Source organism: Bubalus kerabau, chromosome 1 (assembly GCF_029407905.1).
Source record: "Bubalus kerabau isolate K-KA32 ecotype Philippines breed swamp buffalo chromosome 1, PCC_UOA_SB_1v2, whole genome shotgun sequence".
NCBI classification, from domain to species: Eukaryota; Metazoa; Chordata; class Mammalia; order Artiodactyla; family Bovidae; genus Bubalus; species Bubalus kerabau.
The window spans coordinates 96,080,550-96,093,140 of record NC_073624.1 but is presented as its reverse complement, the minus strand read 5'-3'; the positions used below and the strand labels follow the sequence as shown (position 1 = coordinate 96,093,140).

Here is a 12,591-nt window from a genome sequence, read left to right as displayed (position 1 = left end):
ATGTTAGTTTCAGGTGTACAGTAAAGTGAATCAGTTATACACATACATATATCCACTCTTTTTTATATTCTTTTCCCATATAGTTGGTCCCCTCTTCTTAGATTTCAGTTTCCCCAAGTTGTGTTTCTTCAGTACCAGGCCAAAGTATCATCCTAATTATAAAATGATGTTCTTTGAAAACCATCTACATGCTAAATATTAATAATGAGAAACCCTGTTCCAGCCTGCCTTCCAGGATGGATTTATTAGTTTGAGATCTTCTTAGGTCACCAGGATGAAAAAGCAGCTCAGGAACAACCCTGGTGTTTAGCCGAAGTTGGTACACAGGAACATAGAGGCTGCTCTGTGTGTTAACCTTCACTGAAGAGAAATGAGGTGAAGGGATGAATATCCACCTTGAATCCTGAAGTAGAACATGTAAGAGGAGTACTGAGGTGTTATCCTGGTCCTCCGAGTTTTGAGCAGTGAAATTCTCTCTTAGTTGAGCCATATCTAAAAAGCTGCACTTTCCAACGTGTTTTCTTAGGACAAGTTCTTGGAGGGTTTGGTGTTGACACCATTTGATGAGGAAAAACTAAAGCATGGCAAGAGTTTTTTAGTGCCCAAGCATTCCTTAAAATGTCTATTATTGACCATTTACCTCAAGACACTGTGATAGGACATTGTGACCAAAGTAGCCACTCTAGAGGTGGCAGAAGATATAATGGGTAGGACACCATGGATGAGGTCAGGACTCTCATCGCAAATGCTTGGCTTCTCCTGTTAGTATTTTACTTAGAGAGAGTTTATTCCCACTTCCTTCTCCCCTGCATCCCAAAAGAATTTCCTTTCATCTTTTGAATAAGTGCTGTGGCAGGCAGAATTTCTAAATGACCCCCTAAAAATAATCCCCAGAACCTGTGAATTTGATTAGCTATTGCACCTGTGGTAATGTGGTTTTTTTAACTTGGCTCGTAGAGCAGATACTTTATTGAAAAATTTATTGGTTATTACTACCAGATAAGAGGCAAGATAAAACCTACTTCTCATTTGCAAAAAGAGTATAAAGTCAGCTCAAAATGGCTGTGACAAGTGTGTATGTTAGGTGCTTTTATTCCAACTCTTGCCAAGAAAGATTTTTTTTTTCTTTGGACCACTTTTGATGGTTATAAACCGAAAAACAAAACAGGAAACAGTACTGATAAGGACAGGAAAGAAAAATAGGTTTAGAAATAAAAATAGGGATACTCCAAATGATGGCTTCAGTTCTGTCTCAATAAGGCTCTCTAAAGACAGCTCGGGCAGCAGGCAGCAGTTCAGGTCGATCATACCTTCTGGAGTGGTGGTGGTTCAGTCCCCACTGGCCTGGAGTTCTAAGGCAGCAGACTGCAACCTTGAACCTCAGTGCAGTTGAGGAGTGCAAGCATACTATTTTCTGTTGTTTTTAAATAATGTGACAACTCCCAATTGAATAACAACCAACATCTGAGGCTGTGTCTGAGATCCCACTCATACTCTGCTGTAAAGGGCAGTTTTGAAGCACAGTATCTGAAAGTTGGATAGAAGTCATTCCTCTCCTCCCTTCAAAGTAGGCCCCACACTCCATGGATGGAGGGGGCATGAACCTGACCAGAGGCTAAGAGCCAAGGAAGCAACAAAGCAGGAACCCAGAGAAGGGCCTGTATCCCGGTCCTCAGTTCCGGTCCAGTACACAGTGAAGACCCACCAGGCAGCCAGAGACTTTGGAAGCAGAGAGGTAGGCTTGTTTTTTATTGAATGAGTGATCTATGCAGTTGCCAAAGCCACTATGTACAGAGAAGAGGCGGGGAACTTTATTTCTTGGTCTCTTCCTCCTTGGACAGAGTCTTAATGATTTCCTCCTTGGCCTGAAGCTGCTCTTCACCACGCTTGCGGGTTTCCTTGGTCTTAGACCTGCAGGCCTCAGCCTGTTCCGCCAGAGGCTTCTTGCTAGCCTTGTCGCCTTCAGCTTGTGGATATGTTCCATGAGAATCCGTTTGTTTTTGAACACGTTACCCTTCACCTTCAGGTACAGGCTGTGATACATGTGGTCAATCTTCTTAGATTCACGGTTTTGTCTGAGCAGCCGGTGCAGAATTCTCATCCTCTTCATTCAGGTTACCTTCTCGGGCATTCAAGTGTTGGCAGTACCCTTTCGCTTACCTATGCCCATATGCCTGCCTTTCCAGCAAGCCAAGGTGTTTTCCAGCATCAAGCCCGTGAATGGACAGTCACAGGCTTCCGGATGATCAGCCCATCTTTGATCAGCTTCTGGATCTGCTGGCGGGAGTTGGCATTGGCGATTTTGTTAGTCTCATTGGGGTCCAACCAGACCTTCTTTTTGCCACAGCAGTGGACACTGGAGGCAAGCCTCTTCTGAAGCCTGAGCATACTCATGGCTGCGGCCACAGAGGTGAAAGGAAAGCTATTGTAATGTTATATATGGCACAGCTGACTCAGATAGGGAGGTTACCTGCGTGGGCCTGAACTAATCAAGTGGCCCTTAAAAACAAAGAGCTTTCTCAGACTAGTGGCAGAAAGAGAAATCAGATTTGAAGAAAGGATTTGATACACTGTTATTATTGGCTTTGAAGTTGGAGGGGACCATATGTAAGTGGCTTCTTACATCTGAAATTGACCCCTTAACCAACAGCCAGCAAAGAAATGGGACCTCAGTCCAACAACTGCAAGGAACTGAATTCTGCCAACAGCCTAAATAAGCCTGGGAAGTGGATTCTTCCTTACAACCTCTAGATAAGAGCCCAACTCAGTCAACACCTTCCTTGACTTGGGATTTGTGAGACACCAAACAGGAAACATGGATTTCCCAGGTGGCACAGTGATAAAGAACCCGCCTGCCAATGCAGGAGACACAAGAGACGCAGATTCAATCCCTGGGTTGGGAAGATCCCCTGGAGGAGGAAATGGCAACTTACTCCAGTGTTGTTGCTTGGAAAATTCCATGCACAGAGGAGCCTGGAGGACTACAGTCTGTGAGGTTGCAAAGAGTCGGACATGACTGAGCACACACGAACAGGAAATGTAAACCTGCCTGGATTTTATGATCTACAGAAAGTAAGAAAATAAATGGAATTTGTTTTAAACCACTGAGTTTATATAGTTTGTTATGTAGCAATAGAAAGGGAACACAAGTGCAGTTTTCCAGTCTGCAAAAGGAGTGAAGTTTCATCTGAATCTTGTGTTGAAAGGAATTCTAAGGTTGACTTATCTGACCCTCTGCCTCCTAACTTCATTGACTCCAACCTAGCTCAAGAAGGCAAAACAAGGAAAAATCTTTTAATTTTATTTACTTACTTATTTGCCTATTTATTTATTTTTTGGCAAGACCACGTGGCATGCAGGATCTTAGTTCCCTGCTGCTGCTGCTGCTGAGTCACTTCAGTCGTGTCCAACTCTGTGCGACCCCATAGACGGCAGCCCACCAGGATGCCCCGTCCCTGGGATTCTCCAGGCAAGAACACTGGAGTGGGTTGCCATTTCCTTCTCCAATGCATGAAAGTGAAAAGTGAAAGTGAAGTCGCTCAGTCATGTCCTATCCTCAGTGACCCCATGCACTGCAGTCTTCCAGGCTCCTCCATCCATAGGATTTTCCAGGCAAGAGTACTGGAGTGGGGTGCCATTGCCTTCTCCGCTTAGTTCCCTGACCAGGGATCAAATCTGTGCCCCCTTCAGTGGAAGCATGAAGTCTTAATCACTGGACCACCAAGGAACTCCAGGAATGACATATAAGCAAAAACTGTGTGCCTATAGCTATTTTTACTATAGCTGTTTCATTTGTGTGAGGTAGATATTTTTTTCTGGGCTTAACAAGTGAGAAAACTAAGACTCAGATTCAAGAATCATGACTTTTTTCTAGAGGTCACCCAGGTGGAAACTGATAGAACAGAACAGAAACCCATGACCAGAGCTCCTTGCATTATGCCACACCACAAGGTGTGGGGGCCAGGATATCATTGAAGGAGAGGGAAAGATGAATCTGGACAGTTTTTTAGATTTCTCAGTGAAGGAGACTGATCTGTTTTTCTTATAGTTATCGTCTCTGTGGTTACCTTGCAGATAGTTAGCATTTGCTTACCCTTGTGTTCATTTTATCCACTGCTGGTAATTTCCTGGCCTTCTGGGTAGGCTCAGTTTAGCTGGTTGGCTCAGCTCTTGCCCCAGGATAGATATTTTTTTTAACTATTGTGGATTAGAACCTTCTAGGAACTGTGTTGCTGCTTTTAGAGAAACCAATTCTGTAGATCTTACTGGGGAGGGTAGTTGAGGGGGTAGTGTTTATATGTATGTTGTGGAATGATATCTATGCCTAACAGATTTCCATCCCCATTGCACCCCTAAGGCTTTTCAATCCACTTCTTCCAATATCTGAAGCAAGGACTTTTAAGTTTCCAAAACATAGCTGCAAAGTGTAACAAACACCTAGCCCATAACTCCCTTAACAACAGGGGGATAGTCAGTGGGGATTTAGCTCAGGTAAAATCTGTACAATGCAAAAACTCATAAATTTTTCAAAAACAGCTTAGCCTATGGAGTTGACCAGATTGAAAGTCCCACAATCCTGGGTTCAAGTCACTTTTGGTTAATTCTTCTCGTGCTTCAATTCCTTCCCCTTTGTGAAATGAGACGCACATTTTCTTGAGATGTGCCTCCTAGAGATGACATAGAAATAAATTAAATCAGATTTTAAAATTCTTGCTGGAGGAAATTTCCCTGGTGGTCCAGTGGGTATAACTCTCGTCCCCAATGCAGGGGACCTGGGTTTGATCCCTGATCAGGGAACTAGATCCCACTTTCCAAGACTAGGAGTTTACATTGCTGTAACTAAAGATCGAAGATCCTTCGTACCACACCTAAAACCCAGGACAGCCAAATAAAAAAAAAAAAAAAAAAAATTCTTGCTGGAGACCTAGATCTTGTAAATTGTCTTTATCTCTTCTGTTTCTTAGTTACCAATTTACCAGGAGTAATTTAACACTAGGACTCTCTGCCAGGGCTAAAATTAGACTCCACCACTCTGGGGCTTCCTTTTCTCCTTCTTGCTTTTGTTTTGGGAGCTGGAGGGAAACATATGTGCTGCTGGAGTTAGTAAACTAAAGACCACAGAAAACTTTTCCTGCTAAAAAAACATTGTTTTCATCCTACCCACCTTAATATCCTTTTAAAGAAAGAACCCAAGTCTGCCCTGGATTTTGTCTATTTGATTCACTCCTAGATATGGACCTGGGAAAGCCTAGGAATCCCTGGGGAGTGAGAGAGAGAGAGAGAGAGAGAGAGAGAGAGAGAGAGGGGATAAACAGAATTGGAATGGAGACAAGTTAGGCTCTTGATTGCTCCAGCCAGCCTCCCTTTCCCAGCCAGACAGGCTTTCTGCCACCAAAACTGTAAGGTTTTCTGTCATGTCACAAAAGGGTCTGCAGTTACTCCTGTGGGCTGACATCTTTTCTGAGGGTGGAAGGCTTCAGATATCGGACACCTTTCTTGTCCAGGGGTCTAGGGAAAAGGATCAGGCAAGGAGGGAGTCAATCTTTTCCAACTTTAACCTAGAGAGAAACGGAACAAATTCTTCACCAGGGAAGACTGTGTAAACAGTGCCTTTGGCTGGAGCCATAGAGTTGGGGAAGCAAAGAAAGGGATCTTTGTTCTCCCCTACCCCAGCCAGAGCACAATCGTAGAGCTGGGATTGTTTGCTTTGGCAAGAGACTCCCTGCTTGAAAGGACTAGGCGTTCCAGAGACTGGTGAGGCCTCTGTTAGGTTTCCCTTATGGATCTGAGAAGAGGACAACCCCCAGCCTAAATCTTTTACCTAAGGAAGTGAGCTGGGAAAGCTGGAGGCTTAAGGCATCTGGCCCATTCTTCTCCAGCTTTGTTCGCTTCTTTCCTTCCCAACGTTACCGCAGCATAGGATGTTAGTTAACCTCAACCTTCCTGCCTTTGAGGGTGTTTTTGGTTCTTCTACTAGTGTTCTGTCCCCAAAGAAGCTACATTTTCACAGAATGCAAGACAATCCCAGGACTCCTTTCTAAGGAGTCCAACAGGAAATAGGGATCCCAAGATCATTTTCTCCAACCTGTTCCTCTTAGGTTGTATTGCACATGACTCTTATACTTGTAGTCAGTCTTTCCCAAAATGTCCAGAAATGTCCCATTTTCCTTAGATAGCATTGTTGTTGTTCAGACGCTCAGTCATGTCCAACTCTTTGCAACCCCAAGAACTGTAGCCCACCAGACTTCTCTGTCCATGGGTTTTCCCAGGTGATGATACTGGAGTGGGTTGCTATTTCTTTCTCCAGGGGATCTTCCCTATCCAGGGATAAAACTTGTGTCTCTGTGTCTCTTGCACTGCAGGCGGATTCTTTACCACTGAGCCACCAGGGATGCCCACTGGGTAGCATTGAAAGAAATCTTAGCTGCTCAATCGTGTCCAACTCTTTGTGACCCTGTGGACTGTAGCCTGCCAGGCACCTCTGTCCATGGGGATTCTCCAGGCAAGAGTACTGAAATGGGTTGTCATGCCCTTCTCTAGGGGATCTTTCCAGCCCAGTGATTGAACCCAGGTCTCCTGCATTGCAGGCAGATTCTTTACCATCTGAGCCACCAGGGAAGCCCAAGAATACTAAAGTGAGTAGCCTATTCCTTCTTCAGGGGACCTTCCCAGGAATCAAAACAAGGTCTCCTGCATTGCCGGCGGATAGCATTAGTGTCTCACAAATGTAAAATAGTATTTATGCAGTGCCAGATGATCTACAAATCCCATATCATTTCATCTCTGTAACCATTTTATCAGGTAGATACAATTGCCTCCATTTTACAGATTAGGATACTGGAGATTAGCAAAATAAAATAATTTGCCTAAGTCACACAGATGGTGTATTAGTTTCCTAGGGCTGCCATAACAAAGTACTACAAACTGAGTGGCTTGACAGAAATGTATTCTCTCACAGTTCTGAAGGCTAAAAGTCTAAGATCCGGGTGTTGGCTGAGTTGGTTCTTTCCGAGGACTATGAGGCAGAGTCTGTTCCATGCCTCTCCCCTCTCTTCTAGTGGTTTGCTGGTAATTTTTGGCATTCTTTGACTTGTAGATCTATGCTTTCATATTTAGGTGGCATGTCTGTGACCAAATTTCCCCTTTTGTATAAGGACACCAGTCATATTGAATTAGGAGCCTGCGTTACTCCAGTATTAGCTTATCTTAACTAATTACATCTACAATGACTCTATTGACCAAAAAGGGCACCTCTGAGGTACTGGGGGTTAGGACTTTGACACATGAATTTGGAGGGGGACACAGTTCAAGCCGTAGTAGATGGTAACTTGCTATGCCAAGATTTGAACTTGAGTCCCTCTGATTCCAAAGTCATTTGTGTTCTTTCTGCTGTACTATGCTACCTCCTAAAAATCAGAAAGTTACTCGTAATGTCTGCTGCCTTCCGTTATCTCTCATCTTCAATCCAAACTCTATATGGCTGTTCTCTAACGTGTAGATTTGATCAATCATTCTCTTACCTAAAAATCTTTTAGTGACTCCCAGTGACTAACTGGATAAGGACCAGACATTTTATGGTGATAAAGAGGGCCTTTCTTTCATGCCTGTCTTTTCAGCCTACTTTCTCATCACTCTCTTCCTATGCAATCACCATAAACTCCAACCATACTGACCTATTTGCAGTTTCTCAAATACGTTATGCTTATACAGTCCTTCAGTTCTTGATTTCATTCATCACCTCTCCCAATATATCCCTTTTTGCAGTTATCATCATTTCAATTATTCAGACAAAAAAAAACAAACTGTAGGCTAATTTTATTTTTAAATATTTTTTTTGGCTGCACTGCACTGCATGTGGGATTTTAGTTCCCCATCCAGGCATCAAACCTGTGCCCCCTGCACTGAGAGTGTGGAGTCTTAACCACTGGACTGCCAGGGAGGTTAGGCTCATCTTTGATTCCTCTACTTCCTTCACTCTATACATCCATCTCCACTGCTACCACCCTCGTCTCAGCCACCATCCTCTTACCTGTACTACCAAATGACCTCCTAATGGTCTCCTTGCCTTCATTCTTGACCACTCCATAGTGAAATGATTACTGAAAATGAAACTGGTATCGTGATTTGTATTCTTTGGGATTTGTAATCACTGTTCTGAAATTGTGATTCATATTCTTCTGAATAAAACCACCAGTGGCTTACCATTAGACTTGGAATCCAATCTGAAGTTGTCACAATGCCTGTTAAGTTTTTACAAGATCTTGTCTCTGTCTACCTCTCCAACTTTACCTCAGATTACTCCTCTCATCTCAATAATCTATTTACAATTGTCTAACAAATTACCCCAGACTTACTGGCTTAAAACAACAAATATTTATTATCTCAGTTTCTGTGGATCAGGAATTCAGAACTGGCTTGGCTAGTTGCTTTTGGCTCAGGATTTCTCATGAGGTTGCAGACAAGAAATTGGCCAGAGCTGCAGCCCCTGTTGACTCAAGGATTGAGGTTCAAGGATCTAACTCCAAGATGTCTCACCTAAATGGTTGTTGGCAAAAGAAGTCACACACTGTCCCTCTGCCATCGTCTGTTTCTTAGCAGTGTGTCACTAAGTCAGCGCAGACTACACCAAAGGGGAGTAGAGTTAGGCTCTGCCTTTTGAAGTGAGGCATGTCAGAGAATTTGTAGATAATCAATTCTCAGCCTTCTGACTAAGATCAAGTGTAGAATTTGTGGGAACATTTTAAAACTGCACTTATTCCTATAGGTAATTATTTTTTAATTCAGACCTAGTAAGGAATTTACGTACAATAAAGTTCACCATTTTTATTTTTATTTATTTTTTTAAATTTTATTTTATTTTTAAACTTTACATAATTGTATTAGTTTTGCCAAATATCAAAATGAATCCGCCACAGGTATACATGTGTTCCCCATCCTGAACCCTCCTCCCTCCTCCCTCCCCATACCATCCCTCTGGGTCGTCCCAGTGCACCAGCCCCAAGCATCCAGTATCGTGCATCGAACCTGGACTGGCAACTTGTTTCATACATGATATTTTACATCAATGCCATTCTCCCAAATCTTCCCACCCTCTCCCTCTCCCACAGAGTCCATAAGACTGTTCTATACATCAGTGTCTCTTTTGCTGTCTCGTACACAGGGTTATTGTTACCATCTTTCTAAATTCCATATATATGCGTTAGTCTACTGTATTGGTGTTTTTCTTTCTGGCTTACTTCACTCTGTATAATAGGCTCCAGTTTCATCCACCTCATTAGAACTGATTCAAATGTATTCTTTTCAATGGTTGAGTAATACTCCATTGTGTATATGTACCATGGCTTTCTTATCCATTCATCTGCTGATGGACATCTAGGTTGCTTCCATGTCCTGGCTATTATAAACAGTGCTGCGATGAACATTGGGGTACACGTGTCTCTTTCCCTTCTGGTTTCCTCAGTGTGTATGCCCAGCAGTGGGATTGCTGGATCATAAGGCAGATCTATTTCCAGTTTTTTAAGGAATCTCCACACTGTTCTCCATAGTGGCTGTACTAGTTTGCATTCCCACCAACAGTGTAAGAGGGTTCCCTTTTCTCCACACCCTCTCCAGCATTTATTACTTGTAGACTTTTGGATTGCAGCCATTCTGACTGGTGTGAAATGGTACCTCATAGTGGTTTCGATTTGCATTTCTCTGATAATGAGTGATGTTGAGCATCTTGTCATGTGTTTGTTAGCCATCTGTATGTCTTCTTTGGAGAAATGTCTATTTAGTTCTTTGGCCCATTTTTTTATTGGGTCATTTATTTTTCTGGAGTTGAGCTGTAGGAGTTGCTTGTATATCCTCGAGATTAGTTGTTTGTCAGTTGCTTCATTTGCTCTTATCTTCTCCCATTCTGAAGGCTGTCTTTTCACCTTGCTAATAGTTTCCTTTGATGTGCAGAAGCTTTTAAGGTTGATTAGGTCCCATTTGTTTATTTTTGCTTTTATTTCCAATATTCTGGGAGGTGGGTCATAGAGGATCCTGCTGTGATGTATGTCAGAGAGTGTTTTGCCTATGTTCTCCTCTAGGAGTTTTATAGTTTCTGGTCTTACGTTGAGATCTTTAATCCATTTTGAGTTTATTTTTGTGTATGGTGTTAGAAAGTGTTCTAGTTTCATTCTTTTACAAGTGGTTGACCAGATTTCCCAGCAGCACTTGTTAAAGAGATTGTCTTTAATCCATTGTATATTCTTGCCTCCTTTGTCAAAGATAAGGTATCCATATGTGCGTGGATTTATCTCTGGGCTTTCTATTTTGTTCCATTGATCTATATTTCTGTCTTTGTGCCAGTACCATACTGTCTTGATAACTGTGGCTTTGTAGTAGAGCCTGAAGTCAGGTAGGTTGATTCCTCCAGTTCCATTCTTCTTTCTCAAGATAGCTTTGGCTATTCGAGGTTTTTTTGTATTTCCATACAAATTGTGAAATTATTTGTTCTAGCTCTGTAAAGAATACTGTTGGTAGCTTGATAGGGATTGCATTGAATCTATAAATTGCTTTGGGTAATATACTCATTTTCACTATATTGATTCTTCCAGTCCATGAACATGGTATATTTCTCCATCTATTAGTGTCCTCTTTGATTTCTTTCACCAGTGTTTTATAGTTTTCTATATATAGGTCTTTAGTTTCTTTAGGTAGATATATTCCTAAGTATTTTATTGTTTCCGTTGCAATGGAAGTTCACCATTTTTAAATGTGCTGAGTTTTGGTGATGTGTATAGTAATAGCATCATTGCAGTTGAGATATGTGCATTTCTATGACCTCAGCATCTTCTTTTATGCCCCTCTGTAGTCATTCCCCTCCACCACCACCACCACAGCCTCAAGCAACCACTGAGTTGATTCTTGTCCCTATGGTTTGTCTTTTCCAGAATGCCACTAAATGGTATCATGCAGTATGTAGGGTTTTGTGTCTGTCTGCTTTCCCTTAACGAAATGCTTTTGAGATTCATCCATGTTGCATGTATTATTCCTTTTTGTTGCTGAGTAGTATTTCATTATACAGATGTACTATAATTTATGTATATATTCACTAGTTTATAGCCATTTAGGTAATTTCCAGTTTTGAGCTATTATAATAAAGCTCCCACAGGCACTCATGTACAACTCTTTATGTAGGCATAAGATACTTACTCCTTGGAAGGAAAGTTATGACCAATCTAGACAGCATATTCAAAAGCAGAGACATTACTTTGCCAACAAAGGTCTGTCTAGTCAAGGCTATGGTTTTTCCTGTGGTCATGTATGGATGTGAGAGTTGGACTGTGAAGAAGGCTGAGCGCCAAAGAATTGATGCTTTTGAACTGTGGTGTTGGAGAAGACTCTTGAGAGTCCCTTGGACTGCAAGGAGATCCAACCAGCCCATTCTAAAGGAGATGAGCCCTGGAATTTCTTTGGAAGGAATGATGCTAAAGCTGAAACTCCAGTACTTTGGCCACCTCATGTGAAGAGTTGACTCATTGGAAAAGACTCTGATGCTGGGAGGGATTGGGGGCAGGAGGAGAAGGGGCCGCCAGAGGATGAGATGGCTGGATGGCATTACCGACTCGATGGACATGAGTCTGAGTGAACTCCGGGAGTTGGTGATGGACAGGGAGGCCTGGCGTGCTGCGATTCATGGGGTCGCAAAGAGTTGGACACGACTGAGCAACTGATCTGATCTGATCTGATCTGATGGGTAAATAACCAGAAGTGGGATTTCTGGGTTATATGGTAAGTGTATGTGGAACTTTATACTGCTGCTGCTACTGCTGCTAAGTCACTTCAGTCGTGTCCGACTCTGTGCGACCCCATAGACAGCAGCCCACCAGGCTCCCCCATCCCTGGGATTCTCCAGGCAAGAACACTGGAGTGGGTTGCCATTTCCTTCTCCAATGCATGAAAGTGAAAAGTGAAAGTGAAGTCGCTCAGTCATGTCCGACTCTTAGCGACCCCATGGACTGCAGCCTACCAGGCTCCTCCGTCCATGGGATTTTCCAGGCAAGAGTACTGGAGTGGGGTGCCATTGCCTTCTCTGGTAGAACTTTATAAGAAACTGCCAAACTGTTTTCCAAAGAGGGTATGTCATTTTACACTCCTGTCAGCAGTGTGTGAGTGTTCCAGTGGCTCCTCACCCTCCCCAGCATTTTGTATTATCTGTTTTTAATTTTAGCCATTCTAATGGGTATATGGTAATATGGCACAGTGGTTTAATTTGCATTTCCATAAAGTCTAGTGATGTTCAGCATCTTTTTATATATTTGTTGGGTGAAATGTCTGTTCAAACCTTTTGCCCATTTTAAAAGTTAGATTGTTTTCTTCTGAGTTGTGAGAGTTCTTTTTGTATTCTGGATAGCAGTCTTTATCAGGTATATGTTTTTCATACATTTTCTCCCCATCCATGGCCGTGTTTTTCATATTTTTAAATAGGATCTTTTGGAAGACAGACGTTTTTAATTTTGATGAAGTCCAAATTTATCAATTTTTTAATGGCTTGTGGTATTTGTGCCCTAGATAAGAAATCTCTGCTTAACCCAAAATTATAACGACTTTCAGTTATATTTT

General features: G+C 42.4%; 1 pseudogene; it reads right to left on the bottom strand.

The window, feature by feature from the left end:
* Positions 1-1,507: 1,507 nt before the first annotated feature.
* Positions 1,508-2,394, bottom strand: LOC129641745 (60S ribosomal protein L19-like; annotated as a pseudogene).
* Between the last annotated feature and the right edge of the window lie 10,197 nt (positions 2,395-12,591).